Source organism: Schistocerca gregaria, chromosome 6 (assembly GCF_023897955.1).
Source record: "Schistocerca gregaria isolate iqSchGreg1 chromosome 6, iqSchGreg1.2, whole genome shotgun sequence".
Classification (NCBI taxonomy): domain Eukaryota; kingdom Metazoa; phylum Arthropoda; class Insecta; order Orthoptera; family Acrididae; genus Schistocerca; species Schistocerca gregaria.
The window spans coordinates 133821493-133836118 of NC_064925.1; the positions used below are offsets into that span (position 1 = coordinate 133821493).

At 40.7% G+C, this 14626-nt stretch overlaps 1 protein-coding gene across 2 annotated transcripts in view; it reads right to left on the bottom strand.

Moving 5' to 3' along the window:
* Positions 1-14626, bottom strand: part of LOC126279089 (carboxylesterase 5A-like) — a 195142-nt gene that overhangs the window by 175143 nt on the left and 5373 nt on the right. Inside the window, exon 1 of one of the 2 annotated variants that reach the window (XM_049979553.1) lies at positions 13309-13359. The exons of the other annotated variant lie outside the window; for it this stretch is intronic. The gene's annotated coding sequence lies outside the window, so the exon portion shown is untranslated. Of the gene's footprint in view, positions 1-13308; positions 13360-14626 lie in introns of those variants that run through there. 2 annotated transcript variants of the gene reach the window in all.

A 14626-nucleotide genomic window follows, 5' to 3' on the forward strand; every position in this document is an offset into this window, starting at 1 on the left:
CATTCGCAGCTACAAAGAAGACGGCACTTTTGAACTTCTCGCCAGCGCTCCACCGTGTGAGACCCCCTTTGCACCTCTCTGTCTCCCATGGGTGGCGCCACACATGCACGCCACCAGAGGACGCGGTACTGATATGGGCAGGTGGAATTGACGTGATTGCAATGCCCGCTACTCTGGCTGTCTGGTGCATCTTTTTAAGCAGCCGCACTCAGTCTTTTTCCCCAGATCGAGTGCATCGACGGATTTATCAACATTAGTACAGAAGACTGCAGTGAGGACAATAAATAAACGAAAGCATGATACTACTAAACGTTAAGCCGTCGGTACACGGAACGAGTTAGCTAACAATGACGGGCGCTCTACGAGTTTTGTGACGTCACTTTCTGCTATTTCATACCGAGAAACCATGTCGTCACGCGTTTGTTACGTTATTTTATGCTTGTTATGTTATTTTAAGGTCTGCGATATTTCGCCGACCTGTCACGTAAAGTAGAAGCTACAGGAAGAAAGAACGCTGTGTTACAAGCAGAAAGCTAGACGCCATCTTGTATTTGTCGTTTCAGCAGAAGCACATATTCGATGGGTTTTATGTCATACCCTATACCCCAGGAATATATGCTGTTTCTAAGCACCAGCACATTGAATGTCACGGGAACAAATCATTATTAGCAGGATTTGTTCCAATAAAACACCTTAAGGAATTTTCATATTTAGTTATTATCGCGTTGTAGCTCGAATGTTCGAGAGTGAGCCATTATAAGGCAGTATAAGGCAACGGAACGTTGAAGAATAATTAAACATAAATTAATAACTCTTCGGCGATTAAAGCCTACAGAAATACATTGTCGCTCATTGTGAAGTGATGAACATCTTGTATACAAAATGTATATGAAAACTTAATACTAAAAAGAAGCACGCAAGTATTCGGACCACAATAAGAAATATGGTAATAGCCTCCGAAGTGTCTTCAACAGAATGTGCATACGTTAAGGATACGTGGCCTCCTCACGGAGGAGGATGGATTGCATCACGAGGCACTAGCAATGCCGCGCTAAGGCCCCACTACTTCTGCTGCGCGTTCTCTACCCTAGCCCCCCCCCCCCCCCTCCACAAGTCACATACGAAAAGTAAATAAGTAATGCAGTAGATAAAAGAATATGGCGGCAAACATCTGGTGCCTGCTGCAGAGGAAAATCTTGAACTACCTAAGAATAACGTTAGAAGGCTGAATCTGACAAGAACGGCTAGGCAGTGAAGGACTTTTATATACTGCAGTTCGAGAGCGCTGTCCCTATAGTTGACACTGGAGTAGACTAAAGAGCATACACCAAGGACTAACTGAATGATTAATTGGAGTCTGGGCGTAGCAGAGGAAGAAAATGTGGATGCTGAACTACCTCCAGTTGGATATGACAGTGAAGATGTCTTTCGAACTGAGGACGTAGTTAAATTTGTGTCCATGTGCTACTGTTAACGATTGAATATCATTCATCATTCTATGAATGCCGTAATTGATGACTATAGTTAACTGTCACGTTATGTATATCATTTCACAGCACTCAGTCACTTTTGTTACTGTTTTCCTGGGATTAAAAATGTTGTGAGTAGAGGCACCACATTAGAAAATAGCAGATAAGACTGTAGAGGGTTCGAGTCTTGTCTTATCTGCATGTTTTTTCGTCTTCACGTTTTATAAAAGGTTTTGAGACTTTTCTTACGAAATTAACAGAAATAATTTCCGTAATACTTTATGTTATGTAAATATAAGTGCGTTCTCGGGCAGGAGGGAGTTTTTTCGATTTAGTGTACTTTTCTAAGCTGATATCCTTGCTGACTGGACGTGTATTGTTAGTTTTTTGTCTTATTACGTATTACAATGAAATGGGTACCCCTAGCTGCATACACTCGTTGATATAAGTCAACGGGGACAGATGAAAATGTGTGCCCCGACCGGTACTCGAACCCGGGATCTCCTACTTGCATGTCAGACACTCTATCGATCTGAGCCACCGAGGACTGAAGGGACGTAACCGTGGCACGCCGCCGGCCGAGGTGCCCGAGCGGTTCTAGGCGCTTCAGTCTGGAACCGCGTGACCGCTACGGTCGCAGTTTCGAATCCTGCCTCGCGCATGGATGTCTGTGATGTCCTTAGGTTAGTTAGGTTTAAGTAGTTCTAAGTTTTAGGGGACTGATGACCTCAGATGTTAAGGCCCTTAGTGCTCAGAGTAATTTGAACCATTTCTGGCACGCCTCCCGTGGGACCCAAATTCGCAACTTACTGTCCCGTACTATATTCATTGTGCCGAGCCCATCATAGCCATTACTCGAGACTTTACTGCCGATTCCCGTAAGAAATGTCCGAAAGAACAGATACCATCTACATATATATATATATTATTACATATTCACGGAAACTGAAGTTTTTATTAATGAATACCGCAGAAAACATACAAGCATATCGACAAGGGAGAAAATGTGCGTTTTAATAGAGCTAAAGCAGCAGTTTCATGAGTGTCAATTTTCGTGGGTAAACTGTGTGGTTTACGAGCCAAATAACGCTTACAATGGCCGCCGGGTGCTCTGAGAGGGCAATATCATGTTAGCCAGATCGTCCTGAGTCCCGACGGCGCTGCCTCCCTTGACGTTGTACAGCACATCGACATGCACGTCAACTTTAACTGTCTCGTCCCGTGTGCCGACACTTTACTAATGTTCAGTTATAAGTGTATCAGCATTCGGGACTGTTTTTTGCAATCAAGAACACTGCTCTCATTGTATATAAATCAGCACCACCAAAGAACTTACAGCATTAAATGTTACACTACTGGGTACTAAAACTGCTACACCAAGAAGAAATGCAGATGATGAACGGAAATACATTGGACAAATATATTATACTGGAACTGACATGTGATTACATTTTCAAGCTATTTGGGAGCATAGATCCTGAGAAATCAGTACCCAGAACAACCACCTCTGATCGTAATAACGGCCTTGATACGCCTGGGCATTGAGTCAAACACAGCTTGGATGGCGTGTACGGGTACAGCTGCCCATGCAGCTTCAGCACGATACCACAGTTCATCAAGACTAGTGACTGGCGTATTGTGACGAGGCAGTTGCTCGGCCACCATTGACAAGGCATTTTCAATTGGTGAGAGATCTGGAGAATGTGTTGGCCAGGGCAGCAGTCGAACATTTTCTGTATCCAGAGAGGCCCGGACAGGACCTGCAACATGCAGTCGTGAATTATCCTGCTATAATGTTGGGTTTCGCAGGGATCGAATGAAGGGTAGAGCCACGAGTCGTAACACATCTGAAATGTAACGTCCACTGTTCAGAGTGCCGTCAACGCGAACAAGTGCTGATCGAGACGTGTAACCAATGGCACCCCATACTATCACGCCGGGTGATACGCCAGTATGGCGATGACGAATACACGCTTCCAATGTGCTTTCACTCTATAACTGGAAAGTGAGGGTTATAAACACGAAATAGCAAGTGTTAGAAGAAGAAAAAGACGTATAGATTTGAACCAGTACACCATGGCATGTTGTAGAGTATAGCAGAAAGAAAGAGTTCGGTGCGAAATTTCCATATTGACTGATCAAATTTCCAACAAGAAATTAGTTATTCCTATAGAAACGAAAGATTGGCAACATCACGATTTAAAGTGCAGCGAGGGCATATGGCAGCGATGGCGCTTTGCGGTCTAGAAGAAATGAAAAGATATGAAAGAAATCGATTTTATAAACTACTACAATATGCAATATGCAAATGTATTGAGAGTGACAAACTCACTATCAGTGGAGATTTAAATGCTATATTAAGCAAGAAACCTATTGTCAATGTCGTAGTAGAAATAAAAATAAATGCAGAGGAATACAGACAATTTGCAGCCTACAGTCAAGTAAAATTACGCAGGAAAGTTATTCACAAATTTACATTGAGTAGTGAAGGTTATACAGTGAAGGGCGAAAGGAACTGGTATTGGCATGAATATTCAAATACAGAGATATGTAAACCCGCACAATACTTTGCTGCTGTCGGCAACGCCTATATAAGACAAGTGTTTGGCGCAGTTGTTTGGTAGGTTACTGCTACTACAATGCAAGGTTATCAACACTGAAGTGAGTTCTAACGTGATGTTGTAGACAGCGCACAGTCAATGGGACACAACATCTCCATGGCAGTGATGAAGTGGGATTGTCCTGTACGACCATTTCACGAGTTTACCGCGAATATCAGGAATATGGTAAAACATTAAATCTCCGTCAAAGCTGCGACGGGTAAAATATCCTGCAAGAACAAGACCAACGTCTGAAGAGAATCGTTCAATGCGACGGAAGTGCAACCCTTCCTCAAATTGCTGCAGATTCCAATGTTGGGCCATCAACAGGTGTCAACGTTCAAACCATTCAAAGAGACATCATCGGTATGGGCTACCTGAACCGAAAATCCACTCGTGTACTTCTGCTGACTGCACGACACAAAGCTTTACCCCTCGCCTGAGCCCGTCAACACAGACAATGGACTGTTGATGACTGGAAACTTGTTGCCTATGGACAAATCTCGTTTCAAATTGTGTCGAGCTGGTGGACGTTAACGGGTATGGAAACAACCTCATGAATCCATGGACCATACGTGTCAACAGGGAACTGTTCAAGCTGGTGCAGTCTTTGTAATGGTGTGGGGCGTGTGCAGTTGGAGTGGTATGGGACTCTGACAGGTGACACGTACGTATGCATCCTGTCTGATAACCTGCATCCGTTATGTCGATGTGCACTCTGACAGACTTGGGCAATTCCAGCAGGACAATGCGACACACCACACGCCATAATTGCTATAGAGTGGCTTCTGAGTTTAAACACTTACACTGGCCACCAAACTCTTCAGATATGAATATTATTGAGTATATCTGGTATGCCTTGCAACGTGCTGTTCAGAAAAGATCTCCATCCCTCGTAGCCTTACGGATTTCTGGACAGCCCTGCAAGACTCACGGTGTCAATTTCCTCCACCACTACTTCAGGCGTTAGTAGATCCATGCCACGTCGTGTTGCAGGGGCCATACGCGATATTAGGCAGGTGTACCAGTTTCTTTGGCACTTCAGTGTAGATGCTAAGGACAACTGCAACACGGTCATCTCCAGAGGATCGGCAGCTCAAGCCACTGGCTGACCACTCTTCAGAGAACCGGTGCTCCTAGTGATGTATCTAGAATGGCCTTCCTCGAAAGAGGAGATATCGTACCACGACGTTAATTTCACAGCACAGACATCGAAAGTATGGAAAAGAAAAGAACACCGTTCGAACAGGCCCTCTAGGCCCAAATGTACCGACGGGCCGCCGTGTCATTCTGAGCCCTTGAGCGTCACCGGATGCGGATACGGAAGGGCATGTGGTCACCACACAGCTCTCCCGGCCTTCGTCAGTTTTCGTGATCGGTGCCGCTATTTCTCAGTCAAGGGTCTCCTCAAGTGGCCTCCCAAGGGCTGAGTGCCACCCGCTTACCAACAGCACTCGCTCAGCAAACCCGGACGGCGCTAGCCAAGCCTGACAGTGCTTAACTTCAGCATTCTAACCGAAAGATCATTGGTAAAGGCATGCCACTACAGCTCAGAACACATACGGCATTTTACGAGTGCGTCCCAGTTATTCAATTCTGAGCTGCACACAGAAACCTACAAGTATATCACGGGCATCCTCATTTAGTGCAAGACTACGTATCCTGCGAACATTTAACAGAGATGAGACTACGTGCCCTATACGTGAAGTCGCGTAGGGCATAAATGTAGCGTTCTCCAGAGAGATCAGTCCAGTGGTCATAGGTCAGCACTGTTGCTCATCAGGCAACTTATACACACTGGTCACATCTATAAAGTTGTACTAAATTCTCTTAAATGCGACATCTACGACCCTTGGTAGGTCATCATACGTTACTTAGTGATTCTGCAATGTCGTTCTTTTTCGTGTGACAAGTTTTCTTTATCGTACCAGGACTTTTCACATTTCGGAGAAGATGCACAAAATTTGCAGTGTACCATTTGAATTTCGAATATTGTTAATACAGATAAGCAATATGTTAAAGACTGTGGTGTTTCTAGGATCTAAAGTTGATACGTTTAAAGACAAAACTTCCGAGACCATAAGTGGTCTCTGGCATGCGCTTAGTAATCTTATGTCAGCACATGTCGCACACTTCACTATTGTAGTTTTAAATGACGATTTGATTGTGTCCCTTACGAGATAATTACCGAGTTTTCTTGCATTTTATTAGCTAAGTAGTGTATGAAGCTATGCTTAAGTAATATCGCGCAGCTAACACTCGCATTGCACATGCACAGTATTTCTGTACACAATAAACATACGTTAACTTACGACAGGATGTACTACAACCGAGAAGTGTCTTATAATGATGCCATTCTCAGTGTTTTCCAAGTTACAGCTGTTTGAAACAGTCAGTAACGTAGATTGTCACAGTTAATACAATATTCCAAGCCGTTATGCCGTGGTCGAATACATTTCAAATTAAAACCCAATAATTCGTCCCCAACTGCGGAGGACTCTTTCATGGGGGATTGTAGCTTCTGTAAGTCCCCGATTCATAGCTTGACTCGCTTCTGACTGCAGGAACCTTCCTTTTACGAATGCTCCTGCACAGTAGCTTGACATCACATGCTTTGAATACACGAACGCAATTGGCCGTTGTCGGTCGTCGTCGTCTGCTGATGCTATAAACCACATGGTGCAAAACCAGCAAACATTTTGGGCACTGGAGTCCAGATGTCACTCAGTTTCACGCCCTTCTCCTTCCTATTGAAATTCCTGGGGCGTTTAAGAGGAGACAGGGTCGAGCCATCTTCCCTTTGCCGGCAATGCAAATTTCCGAGGTATTCAGATACCGTTTCTGATCAAACTATTAAACATAGAACCTTGAAACGTGGTATGCATATTTTCCGTAATAATTCCTTTAATCTAGTGCAAATTCAGATAGATCGAATTTGTAGACTCCGCTTGACTTTTTTCAGACATTTGCTTTCTTTTTTTATGAAATTTATAATTGATTTTGGTCTACCTCAAAAGAAATACACGCCGAATGCTGAATGTCCATGTGTTTGTTCATTTGTTGCCTTGGAACAACTGCACTGAATTTCAACGTTCCGTGACAAACCATTCAGGAAATAATGATACCTACATGGTAAAAAATATAGTTTTGTGAAAACTTGGTTTAAAGTTTATTTGTATATTATTCACAAATTTTTGTTACAGCACATAAATTAATATTTCTCTGCGCCATATTAAGCATCATCTGAATTGTAGGCATCCTGCCTTCTTTTATTATTGCCTCTTCGTCTTTTTCTCTCATGTTTTGTGCAATTGAGAGCAGCTATGTCCTCCTTACGAATTCTTGAAAAGTCAGTATTGCGCAACGCCAGTCTAGTGTTTGCATCTGCATTTACTCCAAGTCTCTCCAGTACGTCAATTTTTCTTGATGTTTCATCATTAAAACACAAAACAGCGTCTGATACCCCAAATTTTAAATTTCCTTGGTGTACAAAGACCGTTTTCTGTAGGCGATTCCAAATTACAGAGTTCAAACTTTCATTCAGATTTTGAGTTTTTCCATGTAAGCACTTCTTGAGTAGATCGGTACTAGCCGAGTTCCTAAATATAGGTTTTATTGCACTCATAACTGCTAGAGGTAAAGAGTGTTTGTGTTTATAATTTTCACCAGAACATAAAGCTCGATTATATTTGCACCAAATTTCAGGACCTTTTGGCCAAAGGATGTGTGGTGGGTCTTCATCACTTCATACGTTATGAAAAAATACTGCCCATACAGTCTTCTCACATTTTCCAAATCATTACAGTTCCTTCTTATGTCTAACACATAGTAAATTGGCAGCTTGTCTATTTTGCAGTTTGTAAGACGTTCTTTTCCTCCAAGTGTTTCTACATCTTCTAATTTATTTCCTGCCTTTTCCTTTAGAAGCTTTTCTGAACATGTACTATGCGTTCTAGTTTTTTTTTTTTTTTAATCTGAATATCAGGCCCATATTAATTCTCTTCACAGATTTATGCGAAGACTTTAGTGTCGCCATCACCGAAATATTTCGTGTACATGTCACCTCTTGCACTGGCAGCGCGTTGAAATATTTTTCGTACTCCAGCCACCTCCATACACTCACTTGGTCCACTATAATTTTTTTCACAGATATGTTTTGCTCCTGGGTCATTTCGACAAACAAAGCAAAATTTAGTCATCACTTCTACATCTAAAACTTTCCCAATGAAGGAAGATGTGACAGAAACGATGCCATTGAGAGATGTGCGCCCTTGTTTCTGCCATGAACCACCAAAACAAGCTGTTATGTGTTTGGAATTACGGTGTTTTCATTTTTCGCTTGCTGAGCTACTTCTTTCATTGACAAGTTACACATCTCACTGACAGCTGAACCAATGACTTCATTATAAACTAAAAATCGCGTATCTTCAAGTCAATTATAATATTTCCAGAGTTTTTTCTGTTTTGAAAGCTTATGTGACAGTCAAACACAGAACTAAGTTACTTTCAATTTCATTCTTGATGCACTTACGGGCTGCTTGTTTGAAGTACATGAAGGCAGACATTCTTCTTGTTTGTTGCTTTTATTACCTGTTATTGCTTTCCCCTGAATATTGTCTTTGGTGAAAACTTCCTTATTCGTGGCATTTCCTTTGCAGAAATGAATCACAACAGCAATTCATGCGTGTAAATAAAAACAGTGATCACCGTCTCTTGTCAAATGACGTTCAATTGTCACCCTGATTACAGTCTGGAAAACCATTGAAATGTAAAAGATACCAACATCACAAGGACATACCACGAGGTCCTATACACAAAGTATTACAGTAACACGAAAATGGGTGTGGCACCTGACGTACAATGTATTGTAAAACTGACCATATCTCCGAAAATTATCATCAGATTTGCATGAAACCAAGCTCATTTTACAAAGAAAACTAGAAAGCATTTGAAATGACCATCAAAGAAATTTCGATTTTTTTAGCCGATTTCGCACCTGTCTCCACTTAACATCCTCTATGGCCTCTGTGTTTAGCCTTTCATCGTATCTGCTTGTGACTGTCAGTGCTTGAGTCCTATCAAAATGAACATGGCTGCAAAGCATGTTCCACAACAGCTTATTTCTCAATTTCTACCGTTATGCAGCTGTCCTTGTTCTTTTCTAGTCTTTTTCTTTGACCATTGCTGTTTCCAGCGGTCTGCGAGCATCTTTTACCAATTTTAGGTAATTCTGTATCTTCTAAGTAGATTTGTAGATTATCGTGATGTTCCATTTTATCAAGATATTTCCGATGCGTGCTTAGCGAAAGGCACGGAATCCATCAATTTTACAGGCGCTTCCACATAGCTGTGACTTCTGCGGGGCTGTGTAATGCTGTTTCTACTGCAACAGACTAATAACTATTCTCGAGCAATGCATGGTAAGGTATTTTAATTCCGCGTGAAGCAGCTCTGGCTCAGAGGCGTTCCTTGTCCTGCCAAAGTTTTTGTCAAGTATCGCTGCGTAGTTTGTGTTGGTTCGAATTCCAGTATAGGTAACGTTCTGTGTACGTGTGTTTTCGGTAAACTGTGTGGCCTAAGATACCATCTTCTTTCTTGAAAACTAACACATAAAGAAAGTTTAATATTCCTCCTTCCTCCTCATCCATGATAAACTGAAACTTTTTTAATAATGCCGTTGAGGCTGTACAGGAAGGCCATAGAAATTGTTAAACACCACAGGAATATCAGTCGGAAGCAGGAGAGGGTGAAATTGAATGATATCTGCAGCTGAGGATGCTAGCCTTTCTAACAATACCACCATTTGCAAAGTAGGTTGGAAATCAGATTAATAATGTTACTCACGCAGCCTATGTTCGCTTTATCGGGCAACAACAAAGTTATTAACTGTGGATGGTATCGTCAGAATGGAAATAGTGAAGTCACTATAAGAAAAGTCATTAATTTTGGCACTTATCTTGAATGGATTCCCACGTAGAGTTCGTCGAAGTTGTTATGGCTCATCTTGTTGATTCTAGGGTGTTTCCACTTTGACTGCTAGAAGTTCCAGATCTGTATTTTAGCAGTATTTGAAGACCTAACAAATGCGTTTTTCAGGAAATTCTTAACGATCAAACAATCCCAGATCAGAACAATGGTATGGTAGAAATAATTTTTGACTTGGTGTTCACGATCCACATTAAACTTCTTGTAAATTCACATATACTTCATCTTAATTGTCACCTCATCAAGAAAACAGCTTTGTATCAATCTTCATATATTTAATTTCCACTTTAACCAAACAAAAGACTTGACTGTTCTTTTACAGAGCGAAATAACAACTTAACTTCTACGAAGTGAAACAAATACTGCTCTGTGCGCATTCGTGCCAAAACGGTTACAAGTAAGTCAAAGATTATGACAGTCTCACAGAAATGAACACACACAAGAACCATATCACCGTAATATGTCGATACATCGGAGTACCTATACATCAATAAAACCAAATGTGAATATTGTCACAAAAATATGCCGGTTGCTTCGCAGAAATGTAGTACGATATTACAGGTGTCGAGAACTGGGGCTAGAGTGCCGTAATGGTCACGTAAATAAAGAACCATTACACCGTGCGCCATGGCGTAATAGCAGAAGGGGACGACGGCAGCTGACAACGGATAAACGCGGTCGGGATTGCAAAGCATGTGACGTCATGACACTGTGCGAGAGCACGCGAAAGGAATTTTGCTGCAGTCAGTAGCGATCCAGCATGTGAAGCGAATACTCAAAGAGGCTCTGGTCCCCATTGAAAATGTTTTCCGCAAATGAGGACTAGACGTTGGGTTTGAATGGGAAATCCACTCGACCGTGGTGTAACAGCCGGAATATTTTATTAACTGTACCATTTCCAGCCGCGACAAGCCACAACTTACAGTGTAGATTGTACCTTCGACAGAAAATTAACTAGCTGTTCGTTGTTTTGTTTTACTCACAATTTTCTTTTTATTTTGATGGTAACACATACTACAGCTTACTGCGTTTATAAGCTCCTTAGACCGATGCTCTTCTGCTATTAATTGTTGTAGCCAGGTTTTTCTTTAGTGCATACCTAATCATTTTAAATGAGAGAAATGCTTTCATTCAGGTTTCTTCTCTAACGCTACAAAATCCAATAGGGCTCACAAAAGTTAGATTCCCGACGACTAGCGTGTACGAAATAATGCATACAGTAATTATTCAGTACTTAGGATAGCTCCATTGAGACGACCTATCACTGGTGACGTGGAATGTGTAAGTATCATATCTTATTGCTAGTGGACTACAGACAATACTACTAAAAATGATATACTGTAAAATACTGTACACGGCTCTGTCTATGTGTCCTTCGTTAAGAAAAGAATCTTCATTACTCTATAGCACAAGCCGTTGCATCTAGATTGAGGTTACCAAGCATAATATGCTTTTGTAGATGCACGTGACATTACAGAGAAGAAGGAGAACTATGCTAGCTATTTGCTCGAATCTTTGTAACCCTGACCAGCAAGAAGGGAATGATTCATTTCAAAAGGAATGTGCGCTTATCTACCTAAGTTATGTGTGCATTCGAGTTATCAACACTACAAATAACGCTAGTTACGAGTAACTGTACCTTGGAAGCCATTGACTTTGTTTACATTTCAAAATTCCTCAAACTATTATCTTTTAAACTCACGACAACTCTCTTCCGAAACTTCCTGCACACTATTAGAAACTAAGTTATTTCATTTAAATAACGATATATTTCTCTTTCCGAATCTCAACAGGACTCTACGATTCCAGATACAATTTTTCACAGGACGTCCATAGACTATCCTGTGGCCTCAATCGGTGACAGACACTCGACGCTTCAGTGATAGACGCAGAAAAATCGAATCTGCCACAGAAATAAACTGCTCGCTTCTGAACAGTGCAAACTCAGAGACACTTATCTTTAGTCTGCAGCTAATAACACCGCTGTCGGCAGGACTTTAAACTTGAAGCTAAAGCTATCAGCTTAGTGGAGAAAGATAAAAGAGGGACTAGATGCGGGTAGCGGAATTGTGATTCCGGGTTGAGCTGGAAGAAGTGTGCAAAGTTCGAAGTACCAAGTACCAAGTGCAGACCGGGATCACAAGGACTGTAACAGATGACAGTGACAAAACTTTGAGCCGCTTCATGAGTATTACGTTTTAGTAAATTTGCCACTGGGAAACGTTACACTAGATATGGTGCACGGATTAAGGTACATAACTGTTATTAGTGTGCTTCTGAATTTTACGTTAATGCGTCATGGAAATTTCAGATGACACAAAGCGAATTCCATTATCAGCTGCATCGTTAATGTGTTTCTTGAACTATTACGTGTCATCTGTCCAGCGTTTTATCCATTTTCTAAGTGTCAACACTCTCTTAAAATTGCCTTTTAGCAGTTAAACTATCATCTGTACTGTATTTCAATAAATTTTGGTTTGTTAACTACATCTTTAGTAATGTGTTGTACAACAGATTTTCAGAGAGCTTGGTAATTGTTCGGTAACTGATCTCAAGTTCTTAGAAAACTTAAGTACGGAGTTAGTTTAGAGATTCGTATTTCGGGCAACGGGTCATTGGTTCCTTTCACGAAGTCTTTTTAGAATGACACCATGTGATGCTGTGGATGGAAATTGTTCGTCATGTAGGGACGTCAGTTTTGGCGATTTTACTTCTGCAGAGGATTATATTGTCTCACCATATCTATATTATCTAACATTAATTTCCTGATCAGTGATGCGGATACATACCATGTCTATAGATGATAGGACCAGTTTTAATCTCTTCGATTGTCTAGGCATTCATCCGTAAATAGATCTTCGCGGTGTGTGGTTAAAAAACTAACAAATAATCAGACTTTGGGTTTAAATGAGCAATCATGCAATATGGAGGTTGCGCTACATAAGAAGGTGCACCGAAGTGGGTTATTTAGTCAACTGGAACTCTCATTAACAGCATTTTTTGGTAAAAGAGAAGGCTTAGAGCCACGTAATGGATTTAGCAAGAAGCAAATGGGTAAGAAAATGAGCAAAAACGGTCTATAGACATGAATCAGGAATAATGGAGTAAATTAGGTCCACAATTTGGCTAGGGACATAGTATCTTTTACACTTCTTTCTGTGACAGAATCTTTGTAGACACGTAGATTGGTCACATACTTGTGTAAACAGCCAAATCGGAATTTATTTTCAGGTGTGACTGTCCTAACTCGATACCTGGTGAACAAGCTCCGCTGTACGTCCTGTTGGCTCCCTCCCTCACTGACAACTTCCTGTTTTCGTCTGGGTAATATGTTATGAAAAATTAACGAGACATATAATGCGATCCTAAGCATACAAAGAAATTTATAAAACTGGTTAGTTACTATTTGAAACCAATGTAGTTTGAAAAGAGAATGTTGCACAAAAATTTCAAGAGAAACATTGGTATTAAGTAATATTCAATGTTCTTCGCGCTCAGATGAATATTTAGTCAAAAATTAAATTAAGTGAATTCAACTTTTTTTGTACATACTCTTTTCTTAACCAGCGAATGATTTATAGCAACGAAGCTGATTGACGCACTAAAACAAATGACGTTCTAAAACAAACGGTAGTGGAAAAATGGATTATCAAGTAACTTTTATAAGGCTGTGGTACAACGATGCGACAATATATGACCACCAATAATCTCGAATCAGTATTATGAAGATAGTTGCATCTTCTGCCTATAAATGTTTATAGATGAGATACAAGGCAAGTTCCTCATACCTGAATTAAGGGTTATAAAGAAAAATTAAGAGTTTAAAGAATACAGAACGGAATGACAAGTCAGAAGACTAAAACTCGAGAATGTTAGAATATTGCAAGAATGTCATCTTAAAAAGAGATCTCAAGATGCCTGTAGAGTGCATAAAAACAAAGTAGATAGTTAGAAGAAAATTCTGCGTGAATTAGGAGAGAGAAAAAAAAGTTAATACTATTTAAAATAGTCTCTATGATGAACATCCTGAGACAATCAAATTCCATTAATCAACTTTAGGGCAATATTGAGACGAAAGTAGGATATACTTTTTTATAGCTAGTGAGCAACAAGTTTACTGGATACATATTTAACATCAAATGGCATTATGTCCTGCCTGTAACCATTTTTTCTAATCTCATTTATGTAGTGCATGCTGCATATTCTCAGGTGTGCACCTGATCTATTTTCATCCTCAAGGTCTAGTGTGAAAGATAAATTAAGTTACAGCAGTAGCTGTTAGTGGTAGCAATCATTAAATGTTGCTAATTTTGTACGAATTTGTAATGTACTAACTACCAATGTTGGTAAATAAAGTTAATTGCGCAGAATGATCTAATGGTACGTGTACTAGTTTCTATAAGCCCACTGGCGATTTCGAGTCCCTTTCCTCAATCGGTAAAAATGGAAACTCTATAGGATCAAATTTGTTGTCCGTCTACCTGTCCGTTCTCTTAAGACCATTATCCGGAAACTTTATAGGATCAAGTTTGTTGTCCGTCTATCCGTCCGTTCTCTTAAGACCCTTACCCG